The following is a 12590-nucleotide window of genomic DNA, read 5'->3' on the forward strand; positions in this document are numbered from 1 at the left end:
AGACTGGGAGGTTAATGTGTCAGTGCTCAGCCCTCCCTAATTAGCAACAGGGCTGTGTGTGGCTGTGCTTTAATTAGAAAGGACTGAAAGATGGGTCACATCAGCGGCATCGGTTTATTGCCTCCTTCAGCCCTCTCTGATCCATCTCTTCCTTGCTGTTCCAGGACCTTGGGTAAGTCTTGATGTTTTGGTGCCCATCGCAGGGAGAATGTGTGCTGGAAGCCTTCCCAAGGCTAGCCTGAGCCTGAGCTGGGTCTAAGGCAGTGACTGGTGATGATGTCTGGGGAGCTCCAAGCTGAGGAGGTTGTGGTGTTCCTATCAATGTGCTTAGCTGAGGGTCTTAGTTCTGCACCAGTTTTACTCAGCTCCTGAAGCCTTGGGTGCTCTTTAGGGTGCCCCTGAGCTGACTGAATGGCATGGAGTAGTTGTTAGGGCTTGGAAGAACTTGTTTTAGTTTTGCATTCTGATGTTCCATCTGCTTGCAGCCAGAGCATGCCCTGCGTTGTGTGTGTACTGGAGTGAGGACCATGCAAAGAGCAGTCTGGTGGTCAGGAGTGGGGAATGCTGGAAGGATGAAATGTGCCATTACAATTGTGAACTTCTGAACCCCAAACATTATTTGAAGAGCCTTGCTCAGCCAGTCAGAGAGACAGATCCAATGTTGTTCTTGGCAGGGCAAAGTTAGGTATTTATCCCTTGTTTCTGGTTTCCCATCACTCTTGTGACAAATATGTGCCAGGCAGGAGCATGGGTTTGTGCCTTGCAAGACCAAGAATTGCCTGCCTGCAGAAAGCTGTTTGCAGCTTGTGTCCTGGCTGACCCTAAGCAGCCAGAACTGTGCTCTCTTCTCACTGCACATCGATGGAGGTCTCCTGAACAGGAGAAAAGGTTTGTTCTGAAAGAGGCAGCTGCCTCTTGATCCACAACTCTTCCATTTGTGCCTCCTGCTGCTTATCTCTCAGCTCTGTAGGGATGGATCCTGCTTCACGTGGCAATGTCAGGCAATGACATCAGGCATCCTCCCATTCACTGCTCCCAAATGGGCTCCCTGTGTCCTGCATGGCAAAGGACACCTTATGTCATGCAAGTAGCTGGGAGAGATGCACATGGAGCTCAGTAAATACAGGCATCTGGTGTAAGGCTGCTACTGTAAGGGGCAGAAGGAAAGTGCTTGGCACATTCCCAAGTGATGCTGTTGTCCATGAGCTGCAGCAGAACCTCCAGTTCCTGACACTGCATGAGCTGAAACTGAGACAAGTGCTGTGCATCTGACAACAGGAGTGCCTGTGATCCACGCTAAAGGTGACCAGATGCAGGCTGATTAATGAGAGAGAGAAAGAAAAACTACTAATCTTTTTAGCCTGATTGGAGGAGGTGTTGCAAGTCAAGACCTCCCTTGGTTTTGTGAGCCAAACTTCAGCAGCACGAGGAGGAGCCTCAGGTGTCTCCTCCATGACATGGTGGGTCTCAGCTCCTTCATGAGGTAGCAATTGTCCTTCTACACAAGTGCCTTTGGGCCGTGCAAGCAAGGTGCAAAACCAAACTGCTAAATACAACCAGTCAGAATATTCTCTGTGAGTTAAAAAAAACATCATTTCCTCCAAATTACTGCTTTTTGTGGGAATATCTCCATTTCAGTGGCATTTCATTCAAACAACAGCTGATGAGCTTGCGCTGTCTTGTTGGAATTGGAGCACTTAGAGTTTTCTTTGGGAAACTGTAGCTTGAATTCTCTCAGCATATAAAATAAAGTAGAGTATTTGGACCTTTATGAAAATGAAATGTTTCTATTGCCTTCAAGCAATATTTTCTGCTTAACATTATACTTATATGGAAATTCTGAAATTCAGTGTTTTCTTCTATTTTGAAACACAAGTGCACAAAAGCCTTCTGGAATTTTTCACAAATGCCTTTTGCCAATCTACACCCCACCAGAAAAGTACTTTGGGTGCATGACTGGAGGTCACCTGGGACGTGGGAGCAGACACAGCTGCTGTCAGGGAATTGCAAGAGCACATAGTCACCCAGCAGCAGGCCATGCTCTTACCAGGCAGTGTGAGGATAAATCCTGCTTGTAAGCAAGTAAAGGTTCATCCATCTCTCAGTTTCTTTTTTCCATTGATCCAGCCTTTGATAGAATAACTAATGTATTTATAAGTCAAAGCTAATGGTGCATTTTTCCTGTTAGCTTAAGGCCAACATTGGTTTTAAAATTGGCTTTGTGTCTATTCTTTTGCAAATTTGCATCTTCCCTCTCTGGTCCTCCCAGCAGGGGATAGGAAGATGCTGCCATTGTGATGCTTGAGCTGGGCTCACCCTCAGACTGGGAGTATTGTTCAGGGGCTGAGCTTGCTCATGTCCCACTGCCTTTGAGCACAGGCTGTGTAGCTTTAGCCTGAATTTTTTAGAACGTAGAATTCTCAGTAGGAGAATGCAGCTGTAGAAACAGAGGTTTTACTGGCCTTGTAGATATGAAAGAGCTGCTTGAGGAGAACAAAGTGCAGCTCAGGGGAGTTTGCTCCCTGCCTGAGGTCTGTGGTGCTGGCTGGCTGTCGTGAACATTAGCTCAGCACAGGGACCTTGCTGCCACAGTGCTTTTCTGCAGAGCCATTCCTCCATCTCTCAGGCTGTTTAGTCCATTAGTCACCTCGGTGGCCTTAAATAAAGGAATTTGAGGTTTTCATTAAAAGCCTTGAGCCTGGGATGCTGATGCTCAGCAGAGGTCCCATTTTCATCTTTAGGAGGTAGCCAGAAAGAATAAAAATGGTCTCATTATACAGCAAATTAGGAAAATTTCTGCTGAGAGGTGGGAGAGCAAAAGAGATGGAAACTTTTATCTTATTTTCGGATGGACTTAGGAAGGCAGTGAGGACTGAATGTGTCCCAGAAGGCTGCAGGATGGCCTGTGCAAAGTGAACAGGGGTCCTCAAGCTGCTGCCAGCAAACAGAAATTCAGCAACCAGAAATCCAGGAGGCTAAGAAATGCCTGGGATGGAGTGGAGCCTCATCCTGCTTTTCTCTCTTAGAGATGGCTTCTGGAATTCTACTTGTTATCTCTCCAACCCTCCCCTCACATGCAGGAAGAAAGGGACTGCTGAGCCGATGATATGAATGATTGATATGGTGATGATGTTGTGGCAGCCCTTGGAGGATGCTGAATACTACCCTGCCCCTCAGATTAATTAGGAATGCTTTTACCTGAAATCCTGGAGACCTTTTCCTGCAAGCTTTGGGTGTATACAAAGCATATCTTCTCAATTCAGGACATGTACTAATTCCCCACTGAAATCAGCACTCATCCAGTGCTAACACCCACACAAGTTCCAAATGCCTCTGGAAAGAAGCAGAGCAGCTTGAGAAATATCTAGATTTCTGGATGAAACCGGAACATAACCCAGCCTTTGTTGAAATTACATTTGAACAAAAAAGTGATTGATTAATTTTATTTTTTTCCAATATTGTGTAAACATGCTGCTGAACCACCTTCTGGAGATGCAGAAGAGGGTGCTGAGCTGCAAACCAAAACTTGCTCAGCACAGGAATGCTCTTTGGAGGAGAAGATGAGGTTTGAGGGGACTCTGCCCTTCCAGTACTTCTAATCTGTTTCACTGTGGGTCATAAAGCCTGGTGTGCTAAGTTTTCAAGTGCCATTAGTTTATGGGCTTGTTAACAGAAAGGATTTTGTTACCTTTCATGATCTGAATCTCATTGAACCAGAGATCCCTTGGTGTAATTTTGAGAGCAGAGAGGAATCAGATTAATAACGTCTAGGATCACCTTTCAGAAAATATTATTTGTGCTGATTCCTTTTTTCCCCCCCCTCCTTTCCCTGCTCTGTTATTGCCATCACTGGAATTAGTTACCCAGTATTACTGTAGCTCTGTTTATTTGTATGTGGTCATTGCTTGGGTTAAAGCTTTAGAAACAAGTAGGGCAGCCACCTTTTCGGGGCTGTGTTCAGAAGAGGGTGAAGCAGTCTTCAAGATGCATGTTTATTTGTTTTTGTATGTATATCCCTATTAAAAGCCTTGAATGGGAATGCAAGGGTATTTAAAAGCCAGGAGAGACAAAACAAGTTAGAATTTTAAAGCATTGTTAGAGCACAGCAGGCCCAGTAATAGTGGAGATGTGAGACAATAAAAGGGTGAATCAGTTAATTAGGATGTTTAGTTAATATACTGCTACAGTCAAAACTCTTCTACTGACAGTGCTGCCTTCCAGCATGAACCGAGAGATTGTTAGACACACCTGAGGAGAACAGGTGTGTTGTGTGGGTTAGAAATAAAACTGTGCATTTCAGCAAGAGCAGGAAAAAATATCCAGAGGAAAGTCTTTCATAGCGAGTGTAGCTTCCAGAAGGGCTGTAGTTTGTAGGTTACTCTTGATCCACATCATATGTGCTGGCTTGGACTTTTCATAATGCTACTTCTGCTAAAGAAGCCTTTTGATGGTTGAAACTCAGAGACAGCCTGGCCTGGCATCATTCACCTTTGAGCTCTTCTTTTCCAGTTTTCTAGTTAAGTGCAAACAAGACTGCAATGCACCAGGAAGAAAAGTTTTGGGTTATTTCTGGGGAAAGCTATCTGAGAACCTACTGCCTGCTTTCATTCATCGCCTCTCTTATATGAGACAGGAGCAGAGACCTTGCTGATTTCAGTAAGACATTTCTCTTAAAAGGTAACAACCTTTACAGCAGCCTGTGTTTTGATGGGACATTCTTAAGATCTAATGCACAGATACCCAAGACCTTTCCTTTCTTTAGAGAGGTGAAAATGAGGTTTTGCCTTCTAGAAGCTCAGTATTAACTAAACAACCTATTGACATCCCGCTACAAGGCGTCTTCCCTCTCAAGATGTATTAAACATGACAGACACTCCTCTAGTCCCAGCAGTGCAGCATTAACCATGTCTGTGCACTGCCTCTGCTTCAGGATGCTCTTCCCAATGACCAAATTGGATCAAGGAACAGAGAGACGCTGTAGCTACAACACTGGAGAAATAGGTCAAAAATAAATGCTTTTGAGAACAGAGTAAATGACTTCACTCTCATCTGTGCTCCCTCACAGACCACTAACTCATCAATATCTTCCTCTCTATGACAACCCTGAGAAAAACAAGGCAATTGAGGAGTAAGAGAGGCTATTCAAACAAGTATGCCGAGTGGCTTTCTGAAGTAACTTTTGTTCATTATTAATCTGCTGGGATTTTTTTGGAAGTTCTTTAGAGAGTAACAGGTAAAAAAAAAAAAAAAAAAAAAAAGGAAACCAAGAAACAAAAGATTACAAATCCTGAGCAGCTCTGTTCTTTTCTAACTCAGGTTGCACAGAGCTGCACATCACCATGGAGGAGCTGACTGAGGTGAGATGCTGGGAACAGGCTGGGGCAGGCATGTAAGGATGAGTCCAGAACCCTTAGAAATGTGTTTTAGACTTCTTCCATCGCAGATTTCATTAGATCTTTAAAAATTGCTATAGCTGGGCACGAGGGTGCTGTGTTTATAAGAGCTGCTGTCTGATCAGGGTGAGGTCAGACTGGTTTTGGCAGATGTGTCCTGCAGAGCTGCTCTCCATCCCATGTAGGATGTGCCTCTGCAAATCAAGACATCTCTGCCCTGAGCTCATAACTGTTCTGCATTGTTACAATCTCACTAAGCCTAAACCCAAACTCCTCTCTGAAGGGGGGTCATGCCATTGCCTCCTGGCACTTCAGCAATCCTGCTGGTGGGTTCAGGAGGGTTCTGGGATACCTTGGCATCCCTTTGGTGGCCTCGTCCCAAACTTGGGCCCATGGACAAACTCATCACTGGCCTCACCAGCAGAACAAAGTGAAAAGCCCCCCTGAAGATGCTCTCCAGCTCAATAACAGGGAGGGCTCAGCCCAGTGGAGGTCTCATCCCTAGTCACACATCTGTGCATAAGGGCAGAGTGTGCTACTCCACAGTAGCAAGGAAGTTCCTCTTCAGTTTAATCAACTTTATCTTTTCTTTTTTTTTATTTAAAGGGTTGTAGTTCAAATGCTACCACAAGCCCAGACAGGTGCCCATTTCATAGTTACAGTAAATAATTTACATGACAAATTCAGACCTGTCCCTTGGTCCTGTATTATTCATGAATGAACAGGCTTGTTTTTTATGACAATGTTCCTTATTCAAACACAGTCTGTGATGTATCTCAGTCCTTGAGTTCATTTCCATGGCATCTGGCTGTTTGCCAACCTTTTGTTGCTGTTTTCTGGTTTGCAAAATGTATTACCTAGATTGTATTTCTTCAATTCAGTCACTGAGGGACTGAAACTTTTATACACCACAAAGATTTCTGTGTGGCTGTATAAGCCCCTTTGTAGTGAAACTTCACTCAAATGCATATTTCCAAGCATTTCCCTTTGCACAATTATTCTTGCTCACAAAAATATCATTTATATGAAGATTCATGGCAAAGGGCAGAAATATCCCCGAGGAAAACACTCAAGAATCATTTATATAAATCTTCACAAACACTTCACCACTGTTTGCTCATTTTGGCTTGCACAGATCTCACCACAGGGTTTATAGATGTGAGGTTTTGGCTCCCTGGTGACCTCTGGGCCACCTGTTATCTCTGAGCATCTCTAATCCCATTCATTTTGTTGAAGGTGGGGAGGGCAGAGCTGCAGTTTCCCAGCTGCTTGCTGAATTTCTGAGGTGTAGAGCTTCTTGAGAAGACACATACCTTGTGGCTTGAGCACAGGATTCACCTCTCAGTCCTTTATAGACTTCCACTTGGCCTTGTTTCCTGAGACCTTCACTCTTCACCCATAAAATGGGAGTAATAACAATTCCTCCTTTCCCAGGTACTGTTTCCTTGCCATATCAGCTCAGCCTGCAAATGCTACAAGACACAGATCCAGCGTCATCTTTACACCCACTCATATAAATGAACCCTCATCCCAACAATGATAAATAAACATGTGATATCTACATGACACCAGGCAATGTGAGAGCACTGAAACACAAATCCATCCCTTTGTATTCATTTATATACTGCTGAAATATCTTATGGAGGGGCACAATGGACCCTGGTGCTCATATGAGCGGTTTGCTCATACCCAGCTGATTTTCTGCCTCTGTGCTTGATTGAATAATTGATGGTGCTTACTGTTTGCATTCATCCCATGAAATAGAAGTGTGTATAAAAAATAAATTATATCTGCTTCTCCCTGTGAAAATAAGCCCATTATAAATTAGTGAGAAATTAAAGATAACATTATCTATTTCTTCTGCTGGGAATGTGTGGTCACAGCCTTGAAAAAGTTGAAATCCAGGTGAGAAAACTGACCGAGCGTGTTATTAATACCCTCTATGTCTTGAAAAACCACATTGATTAATTCACTACTAAGCTCCCTTTGGATAAAAAGGGTCATGGGTTATTTACAAACAAGTGTTATTTCTGCAGCTGTCATTACTCAGAAGTGGGGTGAGAGGAAGATCTTTATTGTCTTTACCTTTCTTTCTGTATTCAAGGAGGCTCCAATTTGTCAGATCTCTGCTTTTGATACAGAATTCCTTTAAGAGACAGAAGATATACCAAGCCCTCTCAGGAGGTGATGAGACTGCTGATCTAATTAGGAAAGGATTCGGAGCATTGCAGCCTCCTCAGATGACTTCACTAGAAGTTGTGGGTGCAGAGATGCTTTTGAAATTTAATCTGCTCATCCTTTATGTATCTCTGGCCCAAAGACCTCCGAGGAAGCCCCAGGACTCTGCAGAAAGTGGTGGCATCAGCACAGGATTAGCAGAATGTATGATTTCTGAAGATAGTTTCGGCTTTCACATGAGACCGAAGGAAGTGCCTTGATCATTTAAGATCTTGAGCCATCCTCTGCCGTTTCTGACAAGTGCCAGGTGCTAATTCTGGCTTAAAATGCCCTGCAGTGGAATCTGAATAATTTATCTCAGTGTACACGTTCTTTTTTCTGCTTTTGGGCAGTGAAGCTACTTTGGTTACAATGGTGCCAATTTTTTTTATTTTTTTTTTTTTGGCCTGTGTAGCTACTTCCCAGCAGAGGACCAAGGAATGTGGGTTTTAAAGGTTTGGGTCCTTGGAGGAAAGACTTTATGTAAATACCAAATCCCAGCTGCAGAAGTCAGATAGGGCATCCTATCCAAATAGATATTGTGCAGATCTGTACTGCCATGCAGCACAGCTGAGCTCAGCAGCACTCTCCTTTTGGGCTGTGAAGGATGGAAAGGATAATAAGGATGATGCAAGTCAGGACCGAAGGGTATCAGTAGAGACTTGGAGAATCAGGTATGGAGCAAAACTGAGGTGTGTTGGTAGAGTTATTTTGGGATCTTGGAGTTGAATAAATGCAGCAAATAATTTTACTTTAAATTAATGAATGCTCAGAGCTCTGCAGTGCTCCAGGACAGGAGGAAAAAGGCGACACAGGCCCTCCCAGACCAGAGGGCAGGACAACAGCAGGGACACCCAGAGGGTGCATGTTGGGAGCACAGTACATCTGCAAGTCTGGCAAGTGGGTGACTTTACATAGAAATTTATATACTCCAGCCTGTGCTCTTTCTCCCTTCATAAACAGCATCCAAGCAGCAAACTCAGCAGGCATGTGTGTTTGCCCAAGGCCAAATTCAGCTCCACTCTCATCACTGGCAGTAGGGACTACCTGCCTAATTCATACCCAACTGTTTATCCACAAAACCACTGAAGTTTCAGGAGCCTCAAGTCCTTTCAGTGCTCCTGTGGATTCAGCACAGGAAATCAAAACCCAACACTATACACAAACATCTTGTGCTTCTACTGCTGCTCTGCTAACCAGATTAGGTTCCCCTGCTGCCTTATTCATTTTGCACTCATTAAAGCTAAATTTAGAATTGAAGGCAACTCTTCTCCCCTCTGGGAAAGGTAGTAGGGAGAGTCTTTGTTGCAACAAGCCACGAGGAGGCAAAAATAGCATCTAGATTTTCTCTCCTGTGAGATGGAAACGTGCATGTTTCTGCTGAGACAGAGAAAGAAACTTGAGCCCATTTCCCTTCTGCACAGAACATTTGTTGGACCCTGGGTCTAAAGGAATTTGTGCAAATCATTGCAAGCATGTAACAAGAGGTTTATTTGACACAAATCACAGACGTAGCGGTGGCAAGAGATGTTATTTGCTCTGGCCAGATCTAGAGGAGATTTATCTTGCTGCTGAGTTTGGACCCTGGCAGACAGGCAGTAGCTCCCAGATTTCAGCTAAAGAGACTAATGCAAAGAGATTTCTTCCTCTCACTGACCTTTAATAGTCAATGATGTCAGCTCTTTATGAAAAAAATAATTGTGGTGTAAAATCTGCCTTCAGGTTCTTGGGAGCAAGAATTGATGGGTTAGAGGCCCAAAGAGAGCTGAGGTCCAATATCTGTACCAACTAGGCATCCCTCCAGCTGTGCCTTTGCTCACAACACAGCTGGAGTGAGGGGGAAGAGCTCAGGCCTTCTGGGCAGCCAAACGCCATCCGAGTGGTGGGGAACCTCAGAAGGACTTTGGAAATCTGTGTGAGTAGGTAAATCTGAGCTTCAGTGTAACCAACCATAATGAATGTGGGGAGAAACAATCTGAGCCATCTCTGCATTTGCTGAGTTTGGACTGGGCATAGCTGGAGTTAATTATGACAGCTCTCCAATATCATTAGCTCAATGTGCAGTGGCAGCCAAAAAACCCTTTGCAAAATATCAGGGAGGCCACTGAAAATGAGAGAGTCATTTTGCTTCCATGATACCTTGGGATACCCCTACACTGGGGTGGGATACCCCTCACTGGGGGTATAGGCTCCAGGTACTTAGCTGTGCCTTGCAGCTGTGGACAGCTGCTGAGTGCTGCTTTCACACAGCAAATTAGAAAAAGGATGGGTTAATCTTGACTTTAAGAGAGAAGGCAGCCAAGCCTGAGATGATGCCACAGCTTACAGCATTCACAGAGGCTCTGACCATGAGAGATGGGCTGTCACTAGTTGTTAAACCCAGAAGGTGGAAGAAACTTGTCAAAAGGAAAGCTCTGTCTCTGCATCTGTACCAGATCCTGGAGGGCTCCTGGGAAGCACTGCTCCTTGCCCCAAAGATAGAGGCTGAGCACCAGACCCTCTGCCACCGCTGGGGCCTGTGCGATGCAGCTGTGCTGTGCAGGATTGCAGGCAGCATCGCTCAGGAGCAAAAATTACATGTCTGACCATCATAGGGAAAAAACCAGTGAGGAGCTCTGTCAGCACTTGATTAATGAACTATTCCCCTGTGGAGAGATCTGTGCACAGCTTTTTGCCAGGGACCCTGGCAATGCCAAGAATGAGGCATGGGATCAGCACCTCTTCCAGAGCTGAAAAGGGCCAGCCAAGGGAAATTGCACTTATCAGCACAACTTGTTGGGCAGCAAAAGTTAGATGAAAGAATATTGTTTGCTGAAGAGTGTCTTAAGCCCAGGTTTTAATAATTTCAAGTTTATTTTATGGCTGGGGTGAGGATACTGGTGCAGACCCCCCATTCAGCTTGTTGCAGATCAGCCTGAAGGTGCTCATTTTGACAGATGTGTAGCAGAAGATTTAATCAAAGGCAGCAACTGGGACCCCCTGAGCTTTGTGCTTGTCCTCCATGGAGGGCTGTGTCTCTCCAGGCAAGGACAGAAGTTCCATGTGTGACTCATGTCCTAGCACACCATGGCTTTTGGCCACATGCTGATCACAGCTCCAGTTCACCCTCACAGAGAGGTAGAAAGTTTCCCTGGCTCAGGAGCTGGTTCACAACAGGATGGACATCCCTGGCTTGGCTCTTGATGGCTGGAGAAGTAGCAGCTTCCCCCATCTGGTTTGGATCTGCTGCTGTATGTTGCCTGCAGCTTTTCAACAGCCTGTTTCCTCTTACTGTGATGAACTTCCTCCTGGATCGTTTACACTTGGTTAGCACTGGGCTGCAAGATGGGTTGAGAGTGCCAATGTAATTCCTTTGGGAAAAAAAAATCTGCTTTGACTTTCAGGAAGACATAGTGATTTTATTTCTAGAAAATAGAGCTATAAATTCAGCTGATGCCAAACAAACACTATGCAATGTCTGTATTAAGGTGGGGTGGGGGAGTAATGTCAGAAGAGGATGATATTTGTCACTCACCTGTCTAAGTGCTGAAAATGCTCTTGTCTTTATGTACTGACTGCTTGATTTTCACCCTGCCTGCATCTTGGCCTCCCTTTTTGCTCAGATGAATTCTGATCTCAAGACTGCAGAGCTCAGTAGAAAAATAATTCCTTTTCAGCTCAGCACATAGATCTGAAGCAAGAAGAGGTTGTGGGCAAAGTTGCCAAAGAGGCAAACAGGAGAACGTGCTTGGGGTAGTTTGTGCCTTCAATAGACTGTGTATAGCAAGAAAGAGTAAGCTAAAAAATCATATCTTTAAATGTTCACCTACCTGACAGACACCTAGATGAGGATATTAGAAACCTGATGGATAAAACAGATGCGGCAAGAGTAGCGGGCTGCTGAATTATACAAAGTGCAGCCACAAATTGCAGGCACAAAAAAAAAAAAAAAGGAAGGACAGCTTAAAAAAAATTATAGCTGAAGTATCCATTTCTAGACCAGTACTCGTGGTGCTTGCAAACAGATATATCATTTGAGTCCGAAAGAGATGGACTATTTATTTAGCTTGAAGATTGCCCCCGGCAATTGTGAATCGAAGGTTATCTAATGTCTTTGCCATAGGCTGTAAATGTCTGGACAGTTAGCATATGCAAGGGAATTACTCACAGATAAGCATCCAGTAATTTATACAGAGCATTCCAGATAGAAACCTCTCCCATATCAATTTCTGCCTGCTCTGTAAACTGCTCCCATTTATCAAGCCGGATAAATTCACAGGCGGGCTGTGAGGGTGTGCTGAGACCTGTGGATGCTTTATCAGTTAATATTCACTGAGGTCCCTTTGACATGATTGGAGTAAATCTTTCTCTCCTTTTCTTTGGTTATGACCACTCTATAATCTTCCAGGCTAAGCACCATTCCCATGAATGAAGAATAATACTGGGAAATAGGGGAAAAAATAATACATAGAGAGAATGCATTTCATCTCAGTTTGGAGGTAATGAGGCAGTTTAGTATGACATGTCATTTAAAACCAGGCTTTTCTTTTTTATAGATTCCATATCCCTGAAGAAATGACTGACAGATCAGTGCATGACATATTTCTCCCAGGAAAAAAAATTGAGGTTGACACAGAGGGAAGGCAGCAGTCGTGATGATCTTCAGGAAGACAAAGGGACAAGTCTTTCTCCATCAGGTAAATAACACAGACCTGAAGTTATGCAAATTAAGCTAAAAGCCTCACAACCAGTGTCTGTTAGATCAGGAGGTTCCTGTGCCCTTTAGCTGTCACCTCTAAGAAGTTTTCTGTCCAGTTCTGCAGTAGAGGCAGCCCCATCCATGAGCTCTGAGCAGTAAAATCACAGATTCATAGGATGGATAAGGTCGGAAGGGACAACTGGAGGTCACCTGATCCAACCTCCCAGCTCAAGCAGAGTCCTTGAGAGTACATTACTTAGGATTGTGTCCAGACAGCTTTTGAATATCCCCAAGGAAGGAGG

The sequence above is a fragment of the Pseudopipra pipra genome, chromosome 12 (assembly GCF_036250125.1).
Source record: "Pseudopipra pipra isolate bDixPip1 chromosome 12, bDixPip1.hap1, whole genome shotgun sequence".
In the NCBI taxonomy this organism is placed as follows: Eukaryota; Metazoa; Chordata; class Aves; order Passeriformes; family Pipridae; genus Pseudopipra; species Pseudopipra pipra.